Raw genomic sequence first — 11857 nt, 5'->3', positions numbered from 1 at the left:
CCTTTTGCTTACTGTGTTATACTTTCAAATTAAAAAACAGATCTTGAAAGAGTCTCTCTCAAGGAAAGGAGCAGTACAGTTCCGCCATGATCGATCGAAACAAGATCAAGAGAGATATAAAGCACTTGTTGCAGAGCTTAAGGACAGGATAGCTGGTGGTAAACAAAACCTTGCAATCTATGACCTTCGTATTGCGTCAAAAAACCCGAAAAGCGGAGGAGAAGTCCCTTCTCCGAACCCGATGCAGATGTAGAATTCCAAGTTGTGAACTGTGTAAATAATGTAAATATGGGTGTTACCGAACATGTTAGTGCTTTTTCTACGGAAAGACTCTTATCCATGACTAGTGATAGCTCATTGGAGAGCGAAACAAGCTCTGGAAGCTACTACACTGCTAACTCAAAGGTGCCAGCGACCACTTTAGGCAAAACAGATGATGACTCGGATCATCCGGGAAAGGGGACCAATGACCAGAGCAAGCAACACCAAAAACGAGTAAGTGCAGACTTTTATGCTCTAATTACTAACGTTAACCAACTTCCTAACAAATTGAACGAGCTGAAATCCATAATTTATTTCAAAAATTATGATTTGGTCCTATTGAATAAGGTTGGTCCCAAGTCCAGTAGAAATAGAATCGAAGATTCCCATGTTAAGATTCCAGGGTATGATGTCATGTCAAACCTACAGTCTTTAGAATGCAGGCGTGGTACGTTGGCGCTATTCAAGACATGTTATAGTATACGATCATTATGTCTCCCAGGTAACTCACAATTTGTCGAATCTGTATGGTTCAACCTATGTGATGACGGCGGTGGAGTAATAACCAGAGTAGGCTGTATTTAGAGAAGCCCATCTGCCTCTGATTGCCAAGAAACCAAGCGGACATTAGCAACAATGCTGCATAAAGCAACTATAAATTACACGGGGAACCTTTTTATAGCTGGTGATTTCAACTTCCCTGACCTCATATGGAAGGATGGATATCCGTATATACCTGTACTTACAAACAGAAGCATAAGCACGAATCTATACACAGACGGCCTTCACGACCTTAATATCTGCCAGATAGTCGAACAAGCTACTAGAGGCAGACTCTTCCAGAGACCGACTCTACTGGACCTAGTGTTCTTACGGGATAAAGACAAGCTTCAGAACAAAAATTACTTACCTCCTCTAGGAAAGAGTAATCATATACTCCTAGAAGTGAATGAGTCATTTCGTAATATAAAAATGATTACACACAGAAAACTTATGCAGACTTGGGGGTAATCAGATAAGAGCTAAAAGACGTAGTTGGTCACTTTTATTTCAAGAGGATGTTGACCGACACTTGTATAAACTAAAGGACGAGCTACTTACACTTAAAAAAACACACGTCAGTAAAACTCATGCCAAAGCCCAAAACACTGCCTTTCATGACCCCCGAGATACGCAAGGAAAGAAACAGGAGGGGACGGTACTGGAGAAAGTACAATAAAAGAGGGAAGGAAGAACACTACCAAAAGTTTGCGAAAGCTCGAAACAAACTAAGAAGCCTAACTAAACAACTTTACCCACGGTACGAGTCCAAGCTAGCTGATGATAGTAAGAATAACCTAAAGAGATTCTGGAAGTATTTATCAAGTAGGGAACACAGCCGACGGTCAGTAAAAGCCCTCGGTGCAGATGATAGCAAGGAAGTGACCAACATGAAGGACATTACCGAACTCCTCAACAAGCAGTTTGCGTCAATTTTCACCAATGAACCAGATGGTCCTCTTCCTCATAGCCCACCATACGACATCCCTAACCCGATGCCACCTATTCTACCCTCCCCCCCTGTCATCCAAACGTGAGATTAAGCGATAGATGTAAACAAGTCGGCTAGTCCTAAAAATTTTCACCCAAGACTATTGCAGAAGCTTATGAAAAAAGGTGCATGTCTACTGTGGAATATTTTTAAATTTATACTTAAAGCGAAAAAGGTAATCACAGACACACTGCTGATCCAAATCACCCAGAAACTAAAGAAATGTGAACTCACTAAACCCATATACTAAGGACCAAACAGTCTAACCACAGCGATAGCAAAAACCCTTGAGCGGATGGTGAATGCTGATGTTTTGACACATCTCCGTAATAATAATATACTTTCCCCCAACCAGCATGGATTTCTGCCAGGAAAATCGGTTGAGACCAATCCCTTTGAGACATACAGCACCATAACAAATCACCTGGAGAAAGGAATCCCTGTGGACCTGATTTTACTGGACCTAGCCAAGGCTTTCGACAAGGTACCACACAACCGTCTCAGATTGAAACTTTTAGCAGCAGGTACCCACTTGAACTTGGTCGATTGGGTCATGGACTTTCTGACTGGTCGGAGTCAGCAGGTTCGACTCTTCACAACTAATGGCGATAAGGTCTTCTCCGAACCATGTGATGTTGTAAGCGGAGTCCCCCAAGGTACTGTCTTGGGCCCTACCCTATTCCTTATATACATCAACGATATGATGAACGGAACAGAAAACAACATCACTATGCTGTCGACTCCAAGCTGTTTGGGCCAGCAAACCAACAAAGTCTGCAACGTGACCTTCATAAAATCCAAACGTGGGACCAAGACTGGCTACTAGAATTGAACACATCGAAGTGCAGTGTCCTTCACTTTGGAAGCAACAACCCCCATCACCAGTACAACATGTCCGATCCCAATTCACTGGCTAGCTTAGTACTAAAGACAAGTCCCAAAGAAAGAGATCTAGGAGTGCTGATAGATGAACAACTGGAGTTCCACGGCCAATGGCAACAAGCAGTTTCAAAAGCAAATTCAAGCCTTGGTCTCCTCAAACGCACTATAACCAGCTGCTCCCGTACAGTCTTTCTAAGGCTCTATAAGGCTATAGTTAGACCCTTTTTGGATTTTGGTACGTGTCTCACCTCCCCTTCTTATAAGAATGATACCAGTCTAATCGAAGGAATTCAGAGACGTGCCATAAAGTGCATAGCTGGCCTACGAGATCTCCCATACAACAAGAGACTGGAACGCATGCAGCTGCCAACACTTGTCTTCAGATGCCGCCGTGGTGATATGATGCTGACCTACAAGTATAACGCACAACCAAATAACCCCCCTCTTTACCAAACATTCAAGTCAGCACCATACAAGAGGACACTCACATAAGCTGTCAAAACGTTTTGTTAAAGCACGAACGCGGCAACACTTCTTCTCCGAGCGTGTTGTCAACGATTGGAATAGCCTTCAAGCTGAAACGCCGACTGCACCTACGGCTGCGTCCTTCAAGTCCAGACTTGACAAGGAATAGAATAACAAGCCATGGAAATATGAGTGGGACTGATTATCCCACTCAACTACTGACTGATGCCAACTTTATCATAATAAGTGTCTTGCTAGGAGGCTGATGCCGCTTGTCATATCCAACCATCTCGCATACTTGATCCGAAGTTGCTGTTGTGTGGTAGTGTCAGCTCTATTCCACTGAGAATGGTCTTTACGGGCCATACCTACCTCATGGCCACCGCTACCGAGTGGGCTTAAATTGCATCTCTCCAGCAGACCTCACCTATGGCGTGTCACTGGGCCCTAACACAGTGACGAATTTTTGCCATCATTTGACCCGGAGCACAACAGATCCAGTATGGACCTTAATTTGCTCCGAAGTGCGAATTAAGGTAATTAAGGTAACTAAGGTATTCACTTTATTCCAACCTCAATAACATGATTTGGTATATATTTACCTGAAAGAGCATAAAAGTAGGCATCCAATGATGTTTTCACATTTATCCTAGCTAAATTAGTGCCACCTAGAAATTTACCAAGGGGTCTACCTCCTCAGGTCTATATTGGGGCTGAAAACCAGATACATTGCTCAAAATTTTATTCACCTGTGTCAACAAAAGGGGCGTTTTTTCACTCATCAATGTTCTAAGATCTTGAACCTTTCGACAGAAAACGCTTAGAAGTTAAATCTTTGAACAAAGATCTTACATCTTTGGTCATTTTTGTTCAAACGTCTTTCATCATTCTGCTCTGATCAGCGGTCTGAGAACACTGATTAACAACAATTATATCATAAAAGTTCTGTCATCATTGTTCTATAGGGCAAAACAGTGGCGGTCTTCACACTTTTTGCTAATATCAGTGAGCTGTAAGATCTTAGAACAAGGATGAGTTAAAAAACGATAATCTTTGCACAAACATGTAAGATCTTAGTGCGAAAAAACGGGCCTAAACTGATAAGTTCCAATTACAGAGATTAACCATTAGTTGCAATCAAGCAAATACACTGAAAGGTACATAAAATTTACCAAATACCCAAATATTTGAATTATTTTTATTGATGAAAGTGAAGGAAGTTAAAGACGAAAGTTCCAGACGAAAATTCTGGAACTGGAACGAAAGTGATTTTTCTTAATAGTTGCGTTTTGGCAAACTCTGACAGCCACTTATAGCTTCGGGCTGGGCACACGTAGCTAATTTCGGGAACTGATTTCCAAATCAGCACCGATCAAACAGTTCGTGGTAACAAACTGTAAGTAAGGAGCGACCCGGCTCAACAGTAACCTAAACTCCAAAAACAGAATCTTGATGCCAATAGATATGTAAAATAAATCAGATTTTTAAGCTGATTTCAAATATATAAGTTTCATCAAGTTTAGTTATACCCATTAAAAGTTATGCGCCTGAGAAAATTTGTTTCATTTTCGAAAAAAGGGGGCAACACCCCCTAAAGTCATAGAACTTTAATAAAAATTACAACATCGGATTCAACGTATTAGAGAACCTTACTGTAGAAGTTTCAAGCTCCTATCTGCTAAATGTGGAATAATATATTTTTTGTCAGAAGAGAGATCACGGATGCATGTTTTTTTTTGTTTTTTTTTTGTTCTTTTTTATTTCCCCAGGGGTGATTGTATCGATCTAGTAGTCCTAGAATATCGTAAGAGGTCTCATTTGAACTGAAATTAAAAGTTCTAGAGCTCTTTTTAAGTGACCAAAAAAATTGGAGGGCAACTTGGCCCCCTCCCACCCTCATTTTTTTCCCGAAGTCACCCAATTAAAATTTTAAGATAGCCATTCTGATCAGCATAGTCAAAAATCAAATAAATATGTCTTTTAGGATGACTTAATTCCTCACAGTTCCCAGGGGAAGGGCTGCAAGTTATGAACTTTGCCCATTGTTTACGTATAGCTTTGGTTATTGGGAAATATACTGACATTTTCAGGAAGGATTTTTTTATGGGGGGGGAGGCTGGAGGAGGGGGTTACTCGGGAGAATCTTTCCGTGGTGGATGTTTCCTTGAGGTAAGTGATATTTTTATAAAGGGGGCACCGGATTTCCAAGCATTATTTAAAAAACGATCAGAAATGAAATTTAAAAAACTAAGTTTTTTCAACTGAAAGTAAGAAGCAAAATTAAAACTTAAAACGAACAAAAATTATTACGTATATGAGGGGGTTCGCCCCCAAGTCAATACCTCTCGCTTTACGCTACATTTTTTTAGTTTTTTCAAAAGAGCTATCTATTCTAATTAAACGGCCTATGTGATTCAGGGGTTTGTGAAATAAACAAAATATTAACTTTAGCGTAAAGAACGTGGTATTGACCAAGGGGAGAACCCCTTCATATACGTAAAAACATAAACGTAATGAAAAAAAAACATAAAAAAAGCGGTACGGCTCAATAGTAATCGAAACTTTAAAAACGGAATCTTCATGTCAATAAATGTATCAAAAGAATGGGCTTTATAATGCTGATTCTAAATATATAAATTTTATTAAGTTTAGTATTACTCATCAGAGGCTACGAGCCTGAGAAAATTTACCTGATTATGGAAAGAGGGGGGAAACATCCCCTACAAGTCAAAACATTTTAATGAAAATCAAACCGTCAGATTCAGCGTAATAAGTTTCAAGCTCATATCTGCAAAAATGTGTAACTTTGTATTTTTGCCAGAAGAAAGATCACGGATGCGAGTATATACGAATATAAGTTCGTTGCGTAAGTTAATTTGTAAATTACGTCAGAACCAAATTTAGAGAAAGCCATTTAGCAAATAATTTTTTCTAACAACCATTTGTAAGTTTGTTCAGCTGTTTCAAAATCTAAATGTAGGTAAGTGTAGCTTTATAAAGTTTTTGTAATTTTGAATCTGAAGGAAGAAACGCCTCAGAAAGAGTAATTAAAAATCTGTAAACGATCCCCATAAAGGGCTATTCAGTTTTTGGTGGAAGAAATTTACACCGCCTAATAATTAGACAGGGCAAATAACTAGTGTCATTACTATCCAAAATATTTGGGGGGGGGAGGAGGAGCCAGAGATTTTACCGACTGGCTGGTAATTTTTACTGAGTGTTTTTTGTCAATAAATAGCATAATGTCCGTTTCAAATACAATATGTAAAATATCTGCATAAGTCGGTAAAACCACTGCATTTACCAACCGAGATTTATACTTCGGTACATATCTTGTCACTATTTTAATGTTGTTTATTTAACCAAATGGAAATTGTGACACCATCCGTAAAATCATGGTAGGAGTAGGTACAACTGCTGCGTTTACCGACCAAGTTCAAAATTTCTGTAGATGACATGTCAGTATTCTCGTGGTCTTTATTGAACTGAACTAAAAATTTTAGTGGCATCTGAAAAATCGTAGCGCTTTGCGCCACGATTTTACCGACTTTTTTTTTTACCGAGTGACCAAAAACATCGGGGACGGGGGCGTCTCCCCATGCGTGACGGCCGTGCAAAGGAATATATATATCAGACACCCAAATGCATCTAGCATTGCCAATACATTATAACAGAAGGTGCCAAAATTCAAATTTACAAAAACTTTATAAAGTTACACTTACCTACATCTAGATTTTGAAACAGCTGAACAAACTTACAAATGGTTGTTAGAGAAAATTATTGAAGCTGAATATCAAAATCAAAGATGCAGAAATTAATGATTCGACAAGAGCACAAAAAAAAAGAAATATTGTCAGCAATGCCAACTGACGAACCTCCAAAGCAATATCAACTGACAACACCTCCTATATACTAACATCTAGTGGTGTTTTGGCACTCTGCATGGCCTTAATACAGTGTCTTGGCCTGAAAAAGGTCCTGTTAATGTTGTTCGAAACCTCATAAATCCTGCAATCCCCACGCTTGTCGGGATTAGAAAACACCCAACAGATTTTTTTAAATTTGTTTTCAGCTATTCAGTTAAGTATTCAAATATAGTTTTGTACCCAACTAAAGGATATAGTTTATCCTGCGGCGGTTCATGTAGAAATAAATGTATGAAATATAAAGTAGAATAAGTAAGTCAATCAATAAGTTAACCGTAATGGCTGATACAAAGCTAAGGAATAGCTTGCGAAATAAAATTAGGAAAAAAACAAATTAGAAAACGACTTGGGCTTCTATGTTGCCCTTCTAATGTTTTTAGAAATAGTGATAGAGACGTTTTGGAAGTTCATTATTAAAAACTAGGATGTTTTAAATAGGTTTAAAAAAAATAATACCAGTGCAAAGCAACGTGGTAACAAACTCTTTTAATCTGTGCATTCCACTATTCTCATAGTTTATTACATTGGGTGGAAAGGTTTGTTTTTTTACCCTCCATTTGCTTTTTGAAAGCACTTCATCACTTAAAGTAAAACTTCACTTTGTCAAATCATAGCACATAACGCGTACGTTTGTCATTTTTTAATCCATCACGACTTTGCCTACATTTTAATTTATGCCTTTTATGTAACTCTGAAGATCTTGAATAATCTCAACTTAAAGTATTAAAGAAAACATTTCTACAAACAGACACGATTCTATTAAAGAGACATTCTTGCAGCTGTAATTATTATGGTTTTACATGTTTATTCCTATTCATTTTAATCAGCTAGGTGAAGGAGCTATTTAACTGGCACGTGGCAACGGAAACTTAAATTCCTGATGGATAAAGACCATATATATGGCATGCGCCTCATGTATTTTTCAGGGTAAAAGATCGTTGATGGTATTTCTAAACCTGTAAACTAGATATGGGGAGGTTTCACTAATACCATTTATGTTCCACACAGCCAAGTGTCTAAATTTAGGCTATATGTAGAGGATATTGGAATATGCTGCCTTAGCAGTAAAATAAACTGTGGAATCTTATGTCCTACTTCAATAATATATTAATCACAAATTAGCAGCTTTAGACACCACAGACTGAACGTACAAAATTAAGATCCAGTGGAATTATGCAATGATAATTGTGTTAGCATTTTCTGCTGATTAGTTGTAGCTTAGATTAAGCTAATATTCTTAGAATGTTGTGACACTGGTACTGCGTAAATTTTAAAGCCAGTTTTGCAATAGTAGGTAAATAAAAATACCAGCGCATTTTATTATCTTTGTACAGGTGTTTTAAGCTTCTACTGAACAATAGGAAAAAATATCCACTTATGGCTCAATGTTAATTTTCGAAATTTATGAATTAGGTCCATGGGTTAATTACGCTCAATCTGCCCTTGCAAATGTGTTGGGGCACCGGGCCCTACTCCTCCCCTCCAGACCCCTTTTTTTCTTATGTTATCCACACAGTTAACCTACCTCTTCGCTGTTTCAAATGTATGAAAGATCACTCCCACATGCAGAAATGGTTGGAGAATGAAACTTATGACGCTATTTTACTCGAAGCAATTTATTTTTGCCGTGAAGTCGACACCCTAAAGACAAACTTTTATCGAGCAACTGATCGTATCCCGAGATGACTCGGATCCTTTTTTTGCTTCTCTGCACCTTTTATTTCTCATGCAGCCCCCTTCAATAGTCTTCCTTCAACTTGTGTTTTTTAAAATGTGTCTTCTTTTTTAAATTAGAAATACTAATAGCATCTTTTAAAATAAAATAAGAAAACGAAAATATATACATAGAAATTAGAATGTACTATTCATATGCCAAATTTTTTAAACCTATACAAGAGATAACCGACAAAACAAGAAAGACAAAATAATGGTTAGACAAAATGGTTAGATAAAAGACAAAATATTCAGTTTTATTGTAATATTTGCTCACGTGTCTGGTCACGGAAAATGTGCTGAAGTATATTTAGAGTGAACTTGGTCAAATTCACTTTTAAAATATACTAAGTAAAAAGTTTTTTCGACATACTGAAGCATTTTTGGTCGTTTCAAGTTTTAATGTTGCTCCTTATTATCAGTTGAAAAGATTTTTTTTTATAAATTTAATTTCTAGCCTTTTTTCGATTCATACCTGGTCATGTCATACCCAGAGGCATAGTTATTGGACCTTTAAACTATGCTGAACCAAATGGCTAGCTTAAAATTTTGATCAGATGTCTTTAGGGGTAAAGGGGGATGAGACGGAGGCTAGTTGCCCTCCAATATTTTTGGTCACCTATAAAGGATACTAGAATTTTGAATTTCCGTTCAAATGAGCCCTCTTCCGATCTTCTAGGACCCCTGGTCTGATACGATCAACCCTGCGAAAAACAAATGAAGACGCATCCGTGATCTTTCTTCTGGCCAAAAAAACAACAAAAAACAAAACAAATTTCCACATTTTTGCAGATAGGATCTAGAAACTTATACATGAGGGTTCTCTGATATATTAACTCTGATGGTGTGATTTTCAAGATGGCTCGGTACTTTGGAGATGTTTTCCCCTTTTTTCGAAAATCAGGGTAATTTTCTCAGGCTCGTAGCGTTTGACGGGTAACATTACACTTAAACGAATTTTATAGATTTGGAAACAGCATAAAAAGCCAATTCTTTTGATGTGTTGATAAAAAAATTCCTTTTTTAGTCTTGGTTACCATTAGGTCAAGTCGCTCCTTACTTACAGTTTGTTACCAAACTGTTGATTAAAAAACTTCTTTTTCGGAAAGTTTGTTTCAGTTAATAAATTTTAAAACAAGTAAAACTCACACTGAATGTGCAAATCAAGCTTAAAATGAACAAAAATCAATACAAATAAGAGTCTGGGTATCGCCTCCTTCTCTCACTGTAAAAGTCTAAAAGCTACTGCGTCGTTTGCGCTTTACTGAAAACTATATTCTTGGAACAGTCTTGGAAAATGCAAATAAAATCAAACTTAATATTTCATATATAATGATATTAATTGGCGAAAAATCATTAGTTCAAAATCTTTTTTCACTTCTTTTTTTATTTTCATCCTCAATGCTGTCTCAAATGCAACAAAATGGCTATCTCAAATTTTGATTAGATGTGTTATGGGGAATTATGGGTGGGGGGGGGGTGGCTAGTTGCCCTCCAATCACTTTTGACTATTAAAAAGGGCACTAGCCACTCCAATTTCCAGTCGAATGAGCCCTTTTCGAAGTTTCTACGACAAATCCTTCGATACGAAGTGCCTGACTGAAGAAGAAGAGGAAAAAAAACACATTGTGCCCACATCGTTCTTTACTTAGTTAGCGCTACCGCGCTTTCTATGAAGAAACTATATTTGTCTTGAAGAGTCTTGGAAACGAAGTAACAAAATTAAAGTGAATATTTGACGTGCAATGATATTAATTGCTGAAAGCTCATCATTACAAAATTTTATTGTAATTTCAAGGTTTATTCTCAATATTAAATACAAATGAAAATATTTGTAATATAATTAGTTTTCAGTAAAGCGCCAATGACGCAGTAGGTCTTAGACTTTCACCATGAAGGAAGGAGGCGACACTCAAACTTTTGTTTTTAAACTTTATTTGCATGTTTAATTTAAGCATTGATCGTTTTAAGATTTATTTATTTATTTATATTAGTACACATTGTTTTTTTTGTTTTTTTGCTATGATTGTTCGTTTAATTTTTGTTCGTTTGGGGTTTCATGTGTTCTTTAATAGTAATTTCCGGTTGTTTTGAGTTTGAATTTCAACAGGTATTTGTATATATTGATCTTAAGTTTAACATGGCCTTTGTTTTTGCATTTTCGGAAAGTTTTTTTTTACTAATTTTTGTTCATTTTTATTGTAAAAAGTTTCATGTTTTTAAAAAATTCCTCATTTCAAAATCATGTAAACGAGTTATCAGTAACAAAAAGTAACTTGCATAACTTACAGCCCTTGCACCGTAAATCGAAGTTGCTACGTAAATCACTAAATCCAAGTATAAAAGTAACAATAAGCATGTTCCGTAACTCAGAGACATTTCCTTAGGATTAGAGGGGGGGATTAGAGACAACCACTCACAATCAGTATATACAGATATCCTCCCATTTGCGCTTGACCTAGGAGGATATTTGGAGGTCGGGTTTGATACTAGGGAGTGGACGGGGATGGCTGTGGACATGCTTCCATCGATGGCCCTGTTTTCATTAATCTTAGTGCACAGCTAGCAGCACATCCAGGATATCTAGAATCAAACATGTTCTCTTTTCTTAATAAATAACGTGAAAAAGGAACCTAGAACTTTCAATTTCTAATCATTTGAATACCCTCTGAATTCTATACGACCACATCTCGTGGGCATACGTTAGAACCCTTCCCTGGGCTAGGGGAGGGGTATATTGAAACCGAGTAGTTTGTCATCTGATCGTTGTACTATTTCAAACTTAATGGCCATCTAAAAATTTGATATTGTTATCCCTGGAGTTTGTTAGATGATTTTTTGTCCATTTTGAACAAAATGGCTATGTAAAAAATTTGATCAGACGTATTTGGGGAAAAGAGGGTTTGGGAGGGGGCTAGTTGCCATCGGCACTTTTGGCTCTTAAAAACGAAATTACTACTTTTGATTTCTAATCGTTTGAGTCCCCTCCGAAGTTTATGCGACCACCTCTTCCATAAAAAAAACTGTATGCCCCCAGGGCATAAGTTACAACCCTTCCCCTGGGATCCGGGGGGGGGGG

Source organism: Artemia sp. Qi Xiang Cuo, chromosome 2 (assembly GCF_049724085.1).
Source record: "Artemia sp. Qi Xiang Cuo chromosome 2, ASM4972408v1, whole genome shotgun sequence".
Taxonomy (NCBI): domain Eukaryota; kingdom Metazoa; phylum Arthropoda; class Branchiopoda; order Anostraca; family Artemiidae; genus Artemia; species Artemia sp. Qi Xiang Cuo.
This window is presented reverse-complemented; position numbering follows the sequence as displayed.